General features: G+C 44.0%; 1 protein-coding gene across 2 annotated transcripts in view; it reads left to right on the top strand.

The window, feature by feature from the left end:
- The first annotated feature begins 15846 nt into the window (after positions 1-15846).
- Positions 15847-19969, top strand: part of PPP2R5E (protein phosphatase 2 regulatory subunit B'epsilon) — a 250772-nt gene continuing 246649 nt past the window's right edge. Inside the window, exon 1 of one of the 2 annotated variants that reach the window (XM_082275546.1) lies at positions 15847-16249. The gene's annotated coding sequence lies outside the window, so the exon portion shown is untranslated. The remainder of the gene's footprint in view (positions 16250-19969) is intronic. The other variant, XM_082275545.1, reaches the window with a different exon arrangement.

Genomic DNA, 19969 nt, shown 5'->3' with positions numbered 1-19969 from the left:
AGGTAAAATAAATAAATATAAAAAAAAGCACCCTGTCCCTTTGAGCTTGAGCGCAGAAGCGAATACATACACAAGTCGCGCACACATATGTAAACGGTGTTCAAACCACACATGTGAGGTATCGCCGCGGTCATTAGAGTGAGAGAAATAATTCTAGCCCCAGTCCTCCTATGTAACTCTAAACTAGTAACCTGTAGAAAATTTTAAAATGTCACCTATGGAGATTTTTAAGTACCAATGTGTGTCGCCATTCAACGAGTGTGCGTAATTTCAAAGCATGACATGTTGGGTATCTATTTACTCGGCGTAACATTATCTTTCACATTATACAGTAGAAAAAAATTGGGCTAACTTTACTGTGTTTGAATTTTTAATTTAAAAAAGTGTATTTTTTCCCAAAAATTGCAATTATAAGATCGCAGTGTTACATAACGTATTGCAATGATCTCCATTTTATTCTCTAGGGTCTCTGCTAAAAAAGAAAAAATATAATGTTTGGGGGTTCTGAGTAATTTTCTAGCAAAAAATGCTGATTTTAACTTGTAAGCAACAAGTGTCAGAAATAGGCCTGGTCCTTAAAGTGGTTCTTCCGCTTTAGGTCCTCCTGACCCCCTGACATGCCACATTCGGCATGTCATTTTTTTGGGGGGGAGGGTGGGTACCTAGCTTTGACAGGTACCGACTCCCACTTCTGCTAGGCGGCTCGAGCGGAAGTTCTCCTCCTCCCTCCATGCAACCTTCTGGAACACGTCACAGGTCCCAGAAGATTGCCCGCCCACTCAGGACGCACAGCAGAACTCATGCATGCGCAGTGCGCACCCGGCTGTGAAGCTGAAAGCTGTCACAGCCTGGTGCCCACACTAGAGATGCCGGCGCCGCAAGGAGAAGAGGGAGGGAAACCATGGCAGCTGCCAGCCACATCGCTGGACTGTGGGATAGGTGAGTGTGTGTTTACACTTTTTGTAGCTGCTGACTTTTAATAAACACTCAAATGGGTGGAACTCCGTTTCAAGTGGTTAAAGAACATTCATTATTATCAAACTGTTATGAGTAAAGTTCCGCTTTAAAAAGGTTTTGGGCAAAATGCCTGGCTGATAATGCCATATACACCTACCTTATTCTTTTTCTCTTCTCAAGGGTAAAAATTAACTTTGTTGAATTCTTTCAGGCTGTATTGCTGTTACTCTGCAATTACAGACACTCAGTGTTTCTCCATTTGCAGACGATTCCCTCAATGCGCTGTCCAACAGATGTGAAAAGAAGTTGGTTCTGTGATGGAGTAAGAAAGTGATATTTTACTTTGTAGCAAATTGGATTTATAAATCAGCTAAACATTAAATAACGGAGGTGATTCCTTTCTGTAATATCAGGAAATATACTCTGAACGGCTCTGGTAATTGAAGGTAAATTAAAATACTCAATTTGACTCATAGTGTAGAAGCTATAAAAGCAACTAAAATTCAGTTGTGACTAATAGAATTATGCATAAAGATACAGGATGTAATTTATAGAACTGCAGGCTCCAAGTACAGTCATAGATTAAACTTCTAGTTCTATCTAGGAAACCCTACCACTGTGTCTAAAGTAAACATGTCAGCCATTGTGAGCTTATAAAGGATAAGTTCACCTATGGAACATGTTACATGTTCCACCTGTTTTTAGGGTGAAACATGTAACACGTTCCAGCATCTGCAGCCTCTTCCCCCCCGCCCCCTCCCGATCCTGCCTCCCTGTGACAGCGGGGAGGATCCATTCCCCACACCTGCTGTCCCAATTTAAATACAGCGTGGCTCAGCCCACAGAGCCACGTCATTCATTCATAGTTTCCCGTTTATGAATGCCTACAAGTACCATCATCCTTTCGGGCGGACGGCTTGCAGCTTTCAATTAACTATGAGGGCAATAGTGAGCACTCTTGTAGTTCATTGATCTTCCTGCTCTCAGGTAACTGCCTGCCCATTCGAGGTACGAGCAGACAGCTATGGTGAGAGTCTGCAGGAGATTGAGATTGCATCTGCTGATCTTAGGTGAAATGCTCTTCAGGCTCCTTAGAAAAAATATATATATATATTATTGTAAAAAATATTGCAATATAATAAAAATGCATATTTGTTTTTACCTGCAAATGTGCATTTATTTTTATCAGAAACAAAGTTTATTGAAAGAAAAAATAACATACATTGTACAGTTTATACATTTCCTGAAGAGTTCCATCCCAATGCAACTACATGTCAGCATCACAATATACAGATAAACACTAAATAAACATTTTGAAAGCATGTAGAACACAGTCTCCCCATTCCCGTCCACCATCCCAGAAAGGTCTAAACAAGAGTTCCATGAAAATTACTGTAATAATCTGTCCAGGACCAAATCAGCAGGGGCCATACCCGGGGTCGCCAGCCACCCTCCCCAGATCCTATCATATCTATGTGGGACTCCCCTATGCTGGTAAATCAAACGTTCACTTCTTAGAGTGGCTCTCATGTTGTGTAACCACATCTCCAACGTTGGAGGGGACTGAGAAGTCCAGTGTTGTAAAATGAGTTTCCGAGCCTGGAACAATGTCCTAGACACTGCTACCCTAATATTAGCATTCTGAGTGTATTCCTCCAACATGCCAAGTAGACAGGGCTTCGGGTTTCCTTCTAAAGCGATTTTCAATATCATCTGTTTTGTCTTGTATAGCCCGCGCCAGGGTGGAAGTGGCTCGGGAGTCACTAAAAAGTGAGGGCAGCCTGTCCTCCACTTCGCTAATGCGCCCCTCCACTGCAGTTGTGCGTTCCCGCATTTTCTGTAAGTCCTGCCGCAGCAGGGAAACTTCCTCCGCGAGCCCCCCCAATCTCTCCTTTACAGTGTTCAGAGGCTGTACATTGATGGACAGCAGCTAGTATTTGGCTCAAAGTAGGTTGGGAGACCCCTCCTGCATAGCTTCTATAGCAGGGCTTCCCAAACTTTTTTGGGCCGAGACCCACTTTTGAATACAGTTATTTTTGGGGGTCCACTTGCTTGTAATTGAATATTGTAAAGCGCTACAGAATTTGTTGGCGCTATATAAATGCAAATAATAATAAAAATAATGCATATTTTAAAGGGAGTGGGATGTTAAATTAAAAATATCAATTTACTACTTTTCAATTTATTATTGAATACACTTGGCAGATGTTCTAAGTGAGGGATCAGAAACCTGTGGCATATGTGGCATATAAGCGGAGCTGTAAGTAATCAGCACTCTCATAGACAGTATAAGGCAGGCAGAAAACAGAAATCAACCACCCCAGGACAGTGATCAGCAGGCTATATGGCACTCACCTTCCTTCCTCTCCCAGCGGTCCACAGTGAAGGTAGGTGAAGCCCCTGTTTGCCCTCTACAGGGCACAGAACACCTCACCCAGAGTCTCCATGATGAGGAGCTCTATGCTGGTCTTGGTGTCCTGGCTCTTCTCCTTCAGATCCTCTACTGGGGTCACAGAAGCTGCCATGAACTCCTGACACCGCCGGGCCACCTGGTCCTCCTATGACACAGAGGCTGCAGTCTCTACCCGCTATAGCTGAGAGAATCCCGCCGCCTGTCAAACCACCACCGCTCCCGCCAGCAGGACCAAGGAGCTGGCTCTGCACCCCATGAAAATAGCCTACATAACAGCCCACATACGTACTCACTGATGCAAGTATCCTCCTCGCAGGAAATGCAGACCAGCCTCCATAAACTGCGTGGGCAGGGTCCTGAATCCATCGCGATTTGACTGCACTGGCTCTCTGTAATTTGCGCAGGCTCGCACAGCACAATTTAAGCGGGCCCGCCCTCAGTGATTTCCAGCTTAGCACGACCCACTCAAACGCAGCTCGCGACCCACCAGTGGGTCCTGACCCACAGTTTGGGAACTCCTGCTCTATAGCATCAGGGCATGCGTCATCAGATGGAGTATTAGGAGCAAGCTCTGTTTTAGCCCCAGTGTTCAAGTCCAGCATGGCACTACTCCCTGCCTTCCTGGGTGCCAGTCCCCTTGGCATAAGTGAGTTTCTATGTATAATAAAGCATATCTTTGGGGGCATCCTTGCAAGTTGTTTTACCAGCCTTACCGCCTTGCTCTTTCACTTTATCAACACCGCACGGTGTCCCTCTCTGCAGGCCTGCAGCGGCACCATGATGGGATTCCAGGGCCGCACCTTCCTCCTTACTTTTCCGGGTCATTATGGTGCACATCGAGGGAAGGAAGGCACCGTTCGGTTCCCCGGGGAGTGAGGAGTCGTTTGATGCCAGGTAGGAGTTGATCAGAAACCTGAGAGAGGATCGGTGAGAAGATTAGAAGCTGGAGCTCCTTGCAGGGTGACCGCTCACATGCCCTGTTCGGCCACGCCCCCTCATTTATTATTTTTTTAAAGGCATAATCTACTTTTTGGAAAAATAAATAATAAATACGCCCACACTGAGAAAATAAAAAAATAAATGTGAATGTATTCAATTTTGGCATTGAAGCCTGCAGACATGGGCATCCGCAGGTAGGGGCAAGGGGGGGCATTTGCCCCCCCCCCTGGAATCAACTTCACCTTTCAAGAGGTCGTTAAGTCACTTTATACCTTACTGTCTAGCCTGTTTAATAATCCTATGTGTCTGTGTATGTGTTTTAAAAAAATAAGCAGTTCTTTACCAGTTTTCAGAGGGCCGAGCGCCACTCACGTGACCTGCTGGCTCTCTCCTCTCCCTGTCTGATAGCTGCCTGCAGAGTGCGGGCCGAAGGATTCCTCACTAATGTCAGTCAGGAGGGGAGGAGGAGGAGAGAGGTGACAGGTCACGTGAGCAGTGAGTGGCGCTCTGAAAACTGGTAAAGGATGGCTTATTTTTATAAAGACACAGGGGCACACAGGATTATTAAACAGACTGTAGACAGGATAAGAAACTTTAAATGAAACTACAGCAGCTGGAGGGGAGGGGGGTGGGCACTGACATGGGAGCAGACAGGGAGACAGGAGGGCTGCAGGTGACCGAGGCACGTAAACTGACCACAGTGTCAGGGCTCAGCAGCCATGGTATATGGTGGTCAGTTTACAGAGGGAGGACATAGCCAGGCAAGATCAGCCAGGTATGTTCGGTGATAGAAGGGTCAAAATGACACAGCAAAGCACTGTGCTGTATAGCATGCTTTAAGGGAACAGGATCATTTTTTTTTTTTTTAGGTTAACAAATGCTTTAAGAATAGGTGCCGCTGTTTGCTCTTTAAAAATAAATACTGAAAAAAGGTATAATGGCTAAGCCCCTCCCCTTCATGACATTAGTTGAAAAGGGGCGGAGCATGGGTGAGCTTAAAATTATGCCCCCCCCTGAAAAAAGTTCTGCGGACGCCCATGCCTGCAGAGCATTGGAATCACATTCAACACGGGTGCAATGCCCAGGCTCCTCCAGGCTCTTCCCCTAGCCCCCGGTTAGTATGGACATACGGTTATGATGCAGGAGGAAGTAATCAATGAACTACAAGTGTCCTGACGTCACTGCGCTTGTACTCTATTGAGATCTATGAATCCCCCTGTTGCATTGACAGATGGGACTTGTAGTCTTTCACACACAGATCATACAAGTTAGTATGTGTGCCATTAAGGCTGTAATGGGCTCTGAGTATGGAATGAGTTGGAACCATGTAACATGGATTGCATGTTAAGATTTTCAGACTTTACCTTGTAATGTACTTTCCTTTTGTTCAATCTTTAAAATAAAATATATTTGAAAAAAGATTTTTAGACTAAGATTCATGGCCAATTTAAACTACACTAAACTACAATGGAATGTGTTAGCAGCCAAGATGAAAAGTAGACCTGCTCAACAGGTCAGTTTAAAATATGTAAGCAAATATTTCATGTTCTGCTTCCCCAGGGCTCAAAATGGTGTTTACAATGCTGGGAGCTGTGGGATAGCTGCATGTGTATCAGGCCATAAAGAATAATGGTATCTTACTTCAGTGCATGTGCTCAGAATGGCCATTCTACTGTTTATAGCTTAGGAGTCAGTCATGTGAAATGGTGTTCCTACCAAGTTTCCCATACACAGTATGTTGCTTATGTTAGCATATTGTTTATGAACCTCCATGGCATTATACTATAGGGGAGAAGAGTTTTCTTAAAAGTGTAAGGTAGTTTTTAATTTCAAATATCCTCAGGAGTGTTGTTCTACTTTGAAATTCCTTTGCTAATGTAAGAAATGATCATAGAGATGCTGATTTTGTACATGTTTTTGTGTCAGAGTGGGCAATCTCTATTTTAAAATGTGGGTTATGAGGTTCAACCACAATTCTGCTCCCATTATGTTTAAGATGCATGCATGAACTTAGCTGGAGACTTTCTGGGGTTTTATGTACATTTCTCAAGGTTTCAAGATTTACCCGCCATAATATCTTGCTGTCAACCCGTCCAATCTATCACGTTGCGTATCTTTTGGTGCTATTTGATCACCTGTGGGATTTTTCTTTATTGCGCTATAAACAAAAAACAGCGAACATTTTGAAAAAAAAAAAAAACTATATTTTTTACTTTCTGCTATATAACATTCCCAATAAAAAAAATTAAAAATCTATTTTTTTCTTAATTTTAGGCCAATTTGTATTCTGCCACATATTTTTGGTAAAAATGTTTGACTCTTTTGGGGGGACCAGTGATATTACTACAGTAATCAATGCTAAAAATATGCACTGTTACTGTACAAATGGCACTTGCAGGGAAGGGGTTAACACCAGGGGCGATCAAAGGGTTAAATGTGTTCCTAGGGGGTGCTTTATATGTGTGTGGGGGATGGGCCCTATCTATCTATCTATCCACACACTACTCAAAAAAATAAAGGGAACCCTTCAAAAACACATCAGATCTCAATGTGGAAAAATATCATGCTGGATATCTATACTGGTATGGACTGGGTAATGTGTTAGGAACGAAAGGGTGCCACTATTAGTACTTTGGGTCAGAAATCAATCTTTCTGGCAGTACTGGCATTCTTGCAGTGCAGTTTGAACATTGTCATGCAGGATCTGGGATACTTGGCAACTCTCGGTCAGTATATAACATGGCGAAAGCATTCGGCCCCCTTGAACTTTGCGACCTTTTGCCACATTTCAGGCTTCAAACATAAAGATATAAAACTGTAATTTTTTGTGAAGAATCAACAACAAGTGGGACACAATCATGAAGTGGAATGAAATTTATTGGATATTTCAAACTTTTGTAACATAAAAAACTGAAAAATTGGGCGTGCAAAATTATTCAGCCCCCTTAAGTTAATACTTAGCGCCACCTTTTGCTGCGATTACAGCTGTATGTCGCTTGGGGTATGTCTCTATCAGTTTTGCACATCGAGAGACTGAAATTTTTGCCCATTCTTCCTTGCAAAACAGCTCAAGCTCAGTGAGGTTGGATGGAGAGCGTTTGTGAACAGCAGTTTTCAGTTCTTTCCACAGATTCTCGATTGGATTCAGGTCTGGACTTTGACTTGGCCATTCTAACACCTGGATATGTTTATTTGTGAACCATTCCATTGTAGATTTTGCTTTATGTTTTGGATCATTGTCTTGTTGGAAGACAAGTCTCCGTCCCAGTCTCAGGTCTTTTGCAGACTCCATCAGGTTTTCTTCCAGAATGGTCCTGTATTTGGCTCCTTCAATCTTCCCATCAATTTTAACCATCTTCCCTGTCCCTGCTGAAGAAAAGCAGGCCCAAACCATGATGCTGCCACCACCATGTTTGACAGTGGGGATGGTGTGTTCAGGGTGATGAGCTGTGTTGCTTTTACGCCAAACATAACGTTTTGCATTGTTGCCAAAAAGTTGGATTTTGGTTTCATCTGACCAGAGCACCTTCTTCCACATGTTTGGTGTGTCTCCCAGGTGGCTTGTGTCAAACTTTAAACGACACTTTTTATGGATATCTTTAAGAAATGGCTTTCTTCTTGCCACTCTTCCATAAAGGCCAGATTTGTGCAGTATACAACTGATTGTTGTCCTATGGACAGAGTCTCCCACCTCAGCTGTAGATCTCTGCAGTTCATCCAGAGTGATCATGGGCCTCTTGGCTGCATCTCTGATCAGTCTTCTCCTTGTATGAGCTGAAAGTTTAGAGGGACAGTCAGGTCTTCGTAGATTTGCAGTGGTCTGATACTCCTTCCATTTCAATGTTATCGATTGCACAGTGCTCCTTGGGATGTTTAAAGCTTGGGAAATCTTTTTGTATCCAAATCCGGCTTTAAACTTCTCCACAACAGTATCTCGGACCTGCCTGGTGTGTTCCTTGTTCTTCATGATGCTCTCTGTGCTTTAAACGGACCTCTGAGACTATCACAGTGCAGGTGCATTTATACGGAGACTTGATTACACACATGTGGATTCTATTTATCATCATTAGTCATTTAGGTCAACATTGGATCATTCAGAGATCCTCACTGAACTTCTGGAGAGAGTTTGCTGCACTGAAAGTAAAGGGGCTGAATAATTTTGCACGCCCAATTTTTTAGTTTATTTGTTAACAAAGTTTAAAATATCCAATAAATTTCATTCCACTTCATGATTGTGTCCCACTTGTTGTTGATTCTTCACAAAAAATTACAGTTTTATATCTTTATGTTTGAAGCCTGAAATGTGGCAAAAGGTCGCAAAGTTCAAGGGGGCCGAATACTTTCGCAAGGCACTGTATCTGCCAGTGGGACAGTGTCCAAAATCCCAGGACTGTCTTGTAGGATCCAGGACATTTGGCCATTTTGGGTTTTGATATAACCTTTTAAAATATTGATTATGTGCAGGCCCCAAATGCAGGATGCCCTTTGGGAATATTGCCAGTCTTCGTGCTTTTAATGTGCATTTCCATATTTGTAGGTGAATTAATTTTGAGAACACCTACTTTATATTTGTTACATGTTCCCATTCGCATACCATGACTTAAAAATAATAATATTTAAAAATTTTTGCTTAGATTTTTTACATCCTTAAAAAATACCATTTAGCTCTCCCCTTCAATGAAATGTTAAGGAGGGGAGCTGAGGATAGACTACAAAGGTGGAAATACACCTGAGTGGACCTTTCAGTAACTTTACAAGTCTACATGAATACATTCCCGAAGCGTTACAATATTAACCAATTCTGGACCGGAAGGATTTGCCCCCTTAATGACCAGGCCATTTTTTGTGATTCGGCACTGCGTTATCTTAATAGACAATTGCACGGTCGTGCAACGCTGTACCTAAATAAAATTGACGTCCTTTTTTCCCACAAATAGTGTTTTCTTTTGGTGGCATTTGATCACCTGTGCAATCTTTATTTTTTGCGCTATAAACAACAAAATAGCGATAATTCTGAAAAAAAAACAAAAAACAATTTTTCACATTCTGCTATATTATTATTATTCTATATAATCTATTTTTTTTTTTAAATTCAATAGGCATATTTTGATTGGTTTGCGGAAAAGTTAGCGTGTCTATACTCCAGGAAAGATTTATGTCATTTTATTTATTTTTTTTTACTAGTAATGGCAGCGATCTGCAATTTTTAGCGGGACTGCAACATTGCGGCAGACAGATCGGACCCGTAACTGCCATTTTTGGGGGGACCAGTGACATTACTACAGTAATTAGCGCTAAAAATATGCACTGTTACTGTAATAATGACACTGGCAGGCAAGGGGGTTAACACAGTAGTGATCAAAGGGTAAAGTGTGAGCCTAGGGGAGTGCTTTCTAACTGTGAGGGGGATGGCCTTGTGAAATGAACATAGAGACCAGTGATCCTATATAGGAGGATCACAGGCGCTCTGTGGTCATTTCAGAGAACAATGGTCTGGTGTATTTACAACAGCTGACCGTCCTTCTCTCAGCAGGGAGTGATCTCGGTTGCCCGGCGGCAATCGGTGCCGCCAGTCCCGTTCATCGGCATCCCCGATGCCTAGTGGGGGAGGGCGAGCGCCGCCGGCAGCACGCTTGCCCCCCAGGACCGCTGCTGCGAACCGACGTACCCATATGTCGATTAGCGCAGCCGAGCCAGCCTGCTGCAGTATATCTGTGGCAGGCGGTCGGCAAGCGGTTAATCAACAGTCAGCTGCTACGTCACTACAGGACACAGCAAACATAGGAGAACACCTGAAGTGTTGGGATAGCAGCGGTGCTCACAGTTTTTTAAAAGCACAGGAAAGAGAAGTGTTCCCAATATTCTTTTAAAGCATGAGTGTTCAACCTGTGGCCCTCTAGCTGTTGCAGAATTACAAGTCCCATCATGCCTCTGCCTTTGGGAGCCATGTTTGTAATTGTCAGTGGCTTGCAATGCCTCATGGGACTTGTAGTTCCACAGCAGCTGGAGGGCCACAGGTTGGGCACCTATGTTTTAAAGGGTTTTTAATTCTAAAATCCAAAAGTGACCAGGATTTCTGTTGTCACTAACCCAGCCACTGTGGCCAGGAAACATGCTAATGGAGCATGACCTGCACTTCATTTGCTTCAGTGTGGTGCAGGGGAGAGATCAGAGGTATAATAGACCCCTGAGGTTTCATTAAAGAGAACCTATCACAATACAAAATGGGTTATTGTGTTCCCTATGTGATAGCAATAAAGTGAAACCCCCCCCCCCCCCATAGGTGTAAAAAATTAAAAGGTACACTGAACTGGAACCCTGCCCTACCTCTATGTACACACCTGTGTAAAGGCACATGTTTGGGGCACCTAAATATGAAATAGTTCACTGCGCTACACAGTACATAACCCCATGTACAAAAAATGAGAGCAATAGTTCTAGACCCATCCTTCATGGTTGACTCTAAACTGATGACCTGTAGGGGATTTTAAAGTGCAGTCTACGGAAAACTTTAGGTACAAAAGCTCGTTACCTGTCGCCACACACACAGTTTTAAGGCTCGACATGCTGGCTATCTATTAACTTGGCGTAGCCTCACCTTACCCAAAAAAAAGAAAAGAAAAAGAATTATATATACAGTGGGGATCGAAAGTTTGGGCACCCCAGGTAAAAATTTGTATTAATGTGCATGTGCAAGGAAAGATGGAAAAATCTCCAAAAGGCATCAAATTACAGATTAGACATTCTTATAATATGTCAACAAAAGTTAGATTTTATTTCCATCATTTACACTTTCAAAATAACAGAAAACATAAAAATGGCGTCTGTAAAAGTTTGGGCACCCTGCAGAGTTAATATCTTGTACTGCCCCCTTTGGCAAGTATCACAGCTTGTAAACGCTTTTTTGTAGCCAGCCAAGAGTCTTTCAATTTTTGTTTGAGGTATCTTTGCCCATTCTTCCTTACAAAAGTCTTTCAGTTCTTTGAGATCTCTGGGCTGTCTGTCACACACTGCTCTTTTAAGGTCTATCCATAGATTTTCAATTATGTTGAGATCAGGAGATTGTGAAGGCCATGGCAAAACCTTCCGTTTACGCCTCTTGATGTAATCCCCCGTGGATTTTGAGGTGTGTTTAGGATCATTATCCATTTGTAGAAGCCATCCTCTCTTTAACTGCAGCTTTTTCACAGATGGCATCAAGTTACCATCCAAAATTTGCTGAAATTTTATTGAATCCATTTTTCCTTCTACTCGTGAGATGTTCCCTGTGCCACTGGCTGCAATACAACCCCAAAGCATGATTGATCCACCCCCATGCTTAACAGCTGAACAGAGGTTTTCATTCAATTCTGTGCCCCTTCTTCTCCAAACGTACCTTTGCTCATTCCGGCCAAAAAGTTCAATTTTAACCTCATCGGTCCACAGAACTTGTTTCCAAAATGCATCAGGCTTGTCTATTTGTTCATTTGCAAAGTTCAAACGCTGATTTTTGTGGTGAGGACGTAGAAGAGGTTTTCTTTTGATGCCTCTTCCATGAAGACCATATTTGTACAAGTATCTCTTTATAGTGGAATAGTGTACCACAACTCCAGTGTCTGCCAGATCTTTCTGGAGGGATCGTGCAGTCAAACGTGGGTTTTGAATTGTTTTTCTCACAATCCTGCGAGCTGTTCTGTCTGATATTTTTCTTGGTCTTCCAGATCTTGCTTTAACTTCCACTGTTCCTGATGACTGCCATTTCTTAATTACATTCCAAACAGAGAATATTGACATCTGAAAACGCTTTGCTATCTTCTTATAGCCTTCTCCAGCTTTGTGAGCGTCAACTATTTTCAGTTTCAGTTTTCTAGACAACTGCTTAGAAGATCCCATGGTGCTGATTCTTGGGGCAAGGTCAGATGAGTCTGGGCATTTAAAACCTTTGAGATTGATATCACCTGGTCTTCCCAGACGATGATTGAGAACAATCCATGACACTGGCAGGTCTCAGCCTTGCAAAGGGGGCAGTGCATGCTATAAATTCTGCAGGGTGCCCAAACTTTTGCAGACACCATTTCTTTTGTTTTCTGTAATTTTGAAAGTGTCAATGATGGAAATAAAATCTAACTTTTGTTGACATATTATAAGAATGTCTAAACTGTAATTTGATGCCTTTTGGAGATTTTTCCATCTTTCCTTGGCTTCTTTATGCAAATTAATACAAACTTTTACCTGGGGTGCCCAAACGTTCGATCCCCACTGTATATCTATATATATATAAAAAATATACATATACACACACACACACAGTATCTCACAAAAGTGAGTACACCCCTCACATTTTTGTAAATATTTTATTATATCTTTTCATGTGACAACACTGAAGAAATAACACTTTGCTACAATGTAAAGTAGTAAGTGTACAGTTTGTATAACAGTGTAAATTTGCTGTCACCTCAAAATAACTCAACACACAGCCATTCATTTCTAAACCACTGGCAACAAAAGTGAGTACACCCCTAAGTGAAAATTCCAATATGGGCCACAAGTGTCAATATTTTGTGTGGCCACCATTTTCCATGGGCTTTGAGTTCACCAGAGCTTCACAGTTTGCCACTGTAATCCTCTTCCACTTCTCCATGATGACATCACGAAGTTGGTGGATGTTAGAGACCTTGTGCTCCTCCACCTTCCGTTTGAGAATGCCCCATAGATGCTCAATAGGGTTTAGGTCTGGAGACACGCTTGGCCAGTCCATCACCTTTACCCTCAGCTTCTTTAGCAAGGCAGCAGTTGTCTTGGAGGGGTGTTTGGGATTGTTATCATGTTGAAATACAGCCCTGTGGCCCAGTCTATAAAGGGAGGGGATCATGCTCTGCTTCAGTACAAGTTGGCATTCATGGTTCCCTCAATGAACTGTAGCTCCCCAGTGCCGGCAGCACTCATGCAGCCCCAGACCATGACACTCCCACCACAATGCTTGACTGTAGGCAAGACACACTTGTCTTTGTGCTCCTCATCTGGTTGCCGCCACACACGCTTGACACCATCCGAACCAAATAAGTTTATCTTGGTCTCATCAGACCACAGGACATGGTTCCAGTAATCCATGTCCTTAATCTGCTTGTCTTCAGCAAACTGTGGGCTTTCTTGTGCATCATCTTTAAAAGAGGCTTCATTCTGGGATGACAGCCATGCAGAACATTTTGATGCAGTGTGCAGCGTATGGTCTGAGCACTGAAAGGCTGACCCCCCACCCCTTCAACCTCTGCAGCAATGCTGGCAGCACTCATACATCTATTTCCCAAAGACAACCTCTGGATATGATGCTGAACTCATACACTCGACTTCTTTGGTTGACCATGGCGAGCCCTGTTCTGAGTGGAACCTGTCCTGCTAAACCGCTGTATGGTCTTGGCCACCTTGCTGCAGCTCAGTTTCAAGGTCTTGGCAATCTTATGGCCTAGCCCTAGGCCATCTTTATGTAGAGCAACAATTCTTTTTTTTTTCAGATCCTCAGTGAATTCTTTGACATGAGGTGCCATGTTGAACTTCCAGTGACCAGTATGAGAGAGTGAGAGCGATAACACCAAATGTAACACACCTGCTCCTCATTCACACCTGAGATCTTGTAACACTAACGAGTCAAATTACACTGGGGAGGAAAAATGGCTAATTGGTCCCCATATGGACATTTTCACTTAGGGGTGTACTCACTTTTGTTGACAGAGGTTTAGACATTAAAAGCTGTGTGTTGAGTTATTTTGAGGGGACAGCAAATTTACACTGTTATACAAGCTGTACACTCACTACTTTACATTGTAGCAAAGTAGCTGAGAGAACGGTATTTACAACAGCAGAACGCTGTTCTCTCTTCATGGGGAACGATTGCGGCTGCCGGTGTTCCGTGAGAAAAACCTACCCATGAGAAATGCCTACCCTCGTCACTTCCGGTGCACCTACGTCAGCAAGTCGTTGAACAGCTGAGGGCCTGACAAGTGCGCATGCTCGGAGGGTATGGATTTATCACGGTAGTGTGTGTAACGTTACACTTGCGGCGCTTACATTAAAACAGCTCCTCTGCAACATGAGTCATCTCCGCTCCTTCCCCTGTCACTTCCCTGATCGCGGCTAATAAATATAAAAGCGGATCACGGAGCCAACATCTCCGTCATTTAGATTTCATACACCCGCCGCCGCTTTTATATTTATTAGCCAAGATCAGGGAAGTGAAAGGAATAGGAGCGGAGATGACTCATGTTGTAGAGGAGCTGTTTTAATTTACCCACCGCAAATGTAACGTTACACACACTACCGTGATCCGAGCATGCGCACTTGTCAGTTCCTCTGCTGTTCAATGACGTATCCGCGGCTTTGAGCATGCGCACTGCTAGGCTGCTCAGATGTTTCTGACAGGAAGGGACGAGGGTAGGCATTTCTCACGGGGTATGTTATTCTCACAGAATACCGGCCCCGTGAATCGGGTTCCCCGTTGGCGAGTAGGCGCGCAGCCACAGGACCGTTCCCGCCGTACAGGTACGGCACTTTGCGGGAACCTCCCACCGTATAACTGAGGCGGCTGGTCAGCAAGTGGTAATACGTTTTTGTCCTTTCTTCACTTGACACCAGTCGTGAGCAATTACTGCCCCACGCCCTGGATATGCAGTTCTGGGCGCTGGGCAGTTGATTTTAAAAAACTGGCTACTAACTTTTTTAGCTGGCGTCTAGATTCTAAGCAAATTTGTCAAGCACGGTCGTAATAGCACCCCAAACATGGTGCGATTCTCGTGCTGCAATCGCGTGACGGCCACAATAATGTCCATACTTCTGTTGGGAGACACGTGTTATACAATTTGGTTTGTGGAAATGCAGCGTGATTTCTCGTGCAACAATTACGGCATCGCAAACACATTGCGCGGTTTGCTGCAATTCAAATAGCCTAACCTATACACAGTGCAGTGTGTGTACAGGCCTATTAAAAACAATGGGCTGCATTTAGATCAGTAAAACAAAAAAAAGCCTAAAATGTTGGTGTTTTGAGGCTTCCGTGTGCAAGAGGCCTCATGTGGCCCTCCCCACTGTAAACAAATGGTCACCTGGGCATGCTGCAACCTGTAGTCCCCCAGCCCAGAAGGTTTGAAAACTAGGGCAATAATGGAGCTGTACCACCCAGCAACCAATCAGCTTCCGTCTGCTATTCGAAAACTAAAACCTGATTGGTTGCTATGAGCAACAGCTGCCCTGATCACACACCGCTCCCACATGCTCGGTTCACCTCAGACACATTACAGCTTCCTCCTCAGTAACCTCCCCGCACATTATAAGCCTCCCCGCCCCGCCAGTGAAAGCACCCCGTTCCTGCACAGCAGCTGGGGGGAGCCCTTTCCCGCCCTCCCCTAGTCCATACGGGTACTTCCCTCAGCGACCAATCCCAGCGCCCCCTTCCCAGCGTTCTGCGCGCTCACACTACCCTGCTAGGTTCGGGGCCCTCGCCTCTCCAGCGCTGCGCGCCGCAGCCAATCAGCGCGCTTCTCCCTTTTGAACCTGCCCGTTCGTCAGCGCAGAGGTGGGCGGGTCCGGCGGTCAGTCAGGTTAGGTTGAGTTTGTGTTCTGTATGTGTGTGCCATGGACTCAGCCCAGCACTGATATTGACAATAGAGAGGAAGCTGACAAGAAGGGGGCACATACCGCTAAGCGACACACACACACCTACCGCCGCCCCCCTCCCCTCCGAGGCCGAACTGTGTACTGGGGACAGACCAAGAGCCAGGCCGCTGAGGGAATGTCACTCCTATTGTCAGGGATTGCCGAGGAGGATTAGCCCGGGCTTCGCAGGAAACAAGCTGCTGTTGCTGGGGGAGACGCGCTGTGCCGACTGAGGCCTACACTGTGAGCTGAGCCTGCCAGAGGCAAGGGAGAGCCCCGGCACCACCATCTCTAATCCCTATCCAGAGCTCCAAGGTAATCCAGGTCCCCCTCCTCTTCCTCCATCATCATCACCCTGTGTGTGTGGGGTGGGCACAGACACTGCCCTTCCCCTTCCTCTCTCCCCCCCTCCCTGTGTGTACATGGAACACTCCACTCTCTCTTCTCTCTCTGTGTATTCTATCCTACATTCATCTATGGAGGGGTCACCACCCTACAACTCCATCACACCAATCTACATCATAACCCCCCAGTCTCACTCCTCCTGCTGCACTCTCTAATACTGCTGGCCATCAGTGGCCTGTGTACCCCAGGGGTACATCCCTCATGTAAAGTTTTAGCACATGTTATTGTGAACAGATCTGAGGGTACATGTGTCACCCCTAGTCATTATTTACTCTTCTAGAGTCTCACTCCTGCTGCTGCACTCTATATAACACTGCTGGCCACCAGTGGCCTGTGTACCCCAGGGGTACATCCCTCATGTCTCCGGTAAAGTTTTAGCACATGTAATTGTGAACAGATCTGAGGGTATGTTTGTCACCCCCTAGTCTTCATTTATTCTCCTAAAGTCTCCCTTCTTCTGCTGCACTTTGTACCCTAGCTGGCCCTCAGTGGTTTGTGTACCCCAAGGGGTACAGCTTTCATGTCTCCAGTAAAGTTTTAGCAAATGATCTTAACAGATCTGATTGTATATGTGTCACTCCAGTCAACAGTCTTCCTAGAGTCTCACTCCACCTGCTGCACTCTGTAACACTGCTGGCCACCAGTGGCCTGTGTACCCCAGGGGTCCATCTTTTTTATGTTTCAGGTAAAGTTTTTAGCACATTATTGTAAACAGATCAGAGTGTACATGTGTCAGTCCAGTCATCGTTCGTTCTTCCTAGAGTCTCACTCCTGCCGTTGCACTCTCTGTAACATAGCTGGCCATCAGTGACCTGTGTACCCCAGGGGTAAATCTCTCATGTCTCCGACAAAGTTTTGGCAAGTTACTGTAAACAGATCTGAGTGTACATGTGTCACCGCAGTCATTATTCGGTCTTCCTAGAGTCTCACTCCTCCTGTTGTAATGCTGCTGGCTATCAGTGGCCTGTGTACCCCAGGGGTACATCTCTCATGTCTCCAGTAAGGTTTTAGCACCTGATCTCATTGTATACAGATCTGTGTGTACATGCCTCACCCCACCTAGTACTTGGGGCTGGTCTGTTTTTAGCTGGCTTCCTAAAGAAAGGGGTTCACCTGGTTTAGGCCTGGTGGACCAGTGAGTACCCCCAGTCCATGTCAGGAGCTGTGCCCCCCGGGGGATCAGAGCAAGGAGAACCATGTGTTCACACTGTGCACTTTTTTTGTGTGCACCGGGTGTTACGTTTTCAGGTGTGTTTCATGACACCACGGGACTTTAAAAAAAAAAAAAAGTTTACGTGTGTTTACCCCGGTCATCATTCGGTCTTCCTAGTGTTTCTCTCCTCCTGCATCATTCCTGGTAACATAGCTTGCCATCAGTGGTACCTCTGTACCCCAGGGGTACCTCTGTCTCTGAAGTCTCCAGTTTCAGCACGTGATCTCATTGTAAACAGATCGGAGTGTAGGAAGATCAACTGTCTAGAGATGTGCTTCTATTTCTATGTACTCTTCTCTCTTATATTCCTATATTGTATGCCTGTTTTATCTCTTATATTCCTATACTGTGTGCCTGTTTTATCCCTTCTATTCCTATACTGTGTGCCTGTTTTATCCCTTCTATTCCTATACTGTGTGCCTGTTTTATCCCTTATATTCCTATACTGTGTGCCTGTTTTATCCCTTATATTCCTATACTGTGTGCCTGTTTTATCCCTTCTATTCCTATACTGTGTGTCTGTTTTATCCCTTCTATTCCTATATTGTGTGCCTGTTTTATCCCTTATATTCCTATATTGTGTGTCTGTTTTATCCCTTATATTCCTATATTGTGTGTCTGTTTTATCCCTTATATTCCTATATTGTGTGTCTGTTTTATCCCTTATATTCCTATATTGTGTGTCTGTTTTATCCCTTATATTCCTATATTGTGTGCCTGTTTTATAGGTTTATATGATGTGATAGAAGTCACACATTGGGATGGACTGATGAGGCTGCAAGCGTCACTCTGATAACTCGTCATAATTCTGCCCACTTTTAGATCCTCATTCTTCCTGCTGCGCTCTGTAACACTGCTGGCCTTCAGTAGCCTGTGTACCCCAGGGGTACATATCTCATGTCTCCAGTAAAGCTTCAGCATGTGATCTCATTGAAAACGGATCTCAGTGTATATGTGTAAACTATCCAAAGGTGCATTTATATTTCTTACTGAGCTTATCTTTAATTTTGATTGGGATGGTTTGATGAGGCTGAAACTGTAATACATTTTCATTTATAATTACATTTGTGCACAATTATTAGGCAAATGTATTTTTACAGATTACTTTTAACATTGAACAGCTACATTCCTCTTGGTCAATCAAAAATGTTAATAAACCTCAAACCTGAGTATTTAAGAAATTCGGGCTGCTCTCACACTGAGACACTTGAAAACTGCCCATAAAATGCCGGGAGCTTTTGCGGCACTTTTGAGGTGTTGGTGGTGCACTTTTTTTTGAAGGCCACATGACTCAAAAGAACCATTTTGAGGTGCTTCCAACTAATTTCATTGAAAAGGGGTGCTTTTTTAGCGCTCCAAAGATGCTGTTTGCAGGAGCTTTTTCACCGTCCTGCCAGCACACTTCCCTAGTGTGAAAGCATTATTTGATCTTATTGGAAATTGAGCAAAAATGCCTGAAAAGCACCTCAGTGTGAAAGGGGTCTAAAATTGGAACTTGCGCTGATGTGCTTCCTCCCTCCCCCCAGTGTTTTTGACAGGTACCCTTCACAACTTCCCAGGAACGGTGTCGTCCCTCGGATGTTGGCCCCCCCTGCCTATCCCCCCCGCCGCCGGGCCAACTAGAAAGCGGTGTACTTCGCGCATACGCAGTAGGGAACTTTTCGGCTTCACTGCCGGTTTCCCTTACTTTCAACGAATGATGGCAGCCGATCCGAATATATTAAAAATCAGCAGCTACAGTATTTGTAGCTGCTTAACTTTTTATTTTTTTTCCCCAGCTGGAGACGCTGCTTTAAAGTGAGATTTTGGCTTTCTTAGGAGAATATCAATGTGTGCATAATTATTGGGCAACTATTAGTTTGCAGAATTATTATGCAGCTAAATGAAAAATAAAAATTTTCCTATCTCACTTGTTTGTTTTTCATCTGGTAAAGTGAGAATAATAAACAACTCAAAATTTACAAATAAACATTTCTGACATAAAAAAAAAATCAGTGACCAATATAGCCACCCTTCTTTTCCATAAGTCGCAAACCTTCATCAACTTTTTGTGCAGCAGCAATCACAGCCTCCGAGACATTGTTCAGAGAGGTGTACGGTTTTTCTCCACTGATGATCTCCCGTTTTAAGAAGGGCCCACAAGTTCTCAATAGGGTTTAGGTCAGATGAGGAAGGGGATTATATCATCATTCTTTCATTTTTAAGGCCTTTATGGCTAGCCATGCAGTGGAGTGCTTTGATGCGTGCGATAGAGAATTGTCCTGCATAAATATCATGGTCTTGAAAGATGCAGACTTTTTTTCCTGAACCACTGCTTGAAGAAACTGCCTTCTAAAACTGAGTTAAATTTGGGAGTTAAATTTTAGTCCATCTTCAACCTGAAAAGGTTCAACTAGCTCATCTTTAAGAATACCAGC

This window comes from Pelophylax lessonae, assembly GCF_965119305.1.
Source record: "Pelophylax lessonae genome assembly, chromosome: 13".
Classification (NCBI taxonomy): domain Eukaryota; kingdom Metazoa; phylum Chordata; class Amphibia; order Anura; family Ranidae; genus Pelophylax; species Pelophylax lessonae.
This window is presented reverse-complemented; position numbering and strand designations above follow the sequence as displayed.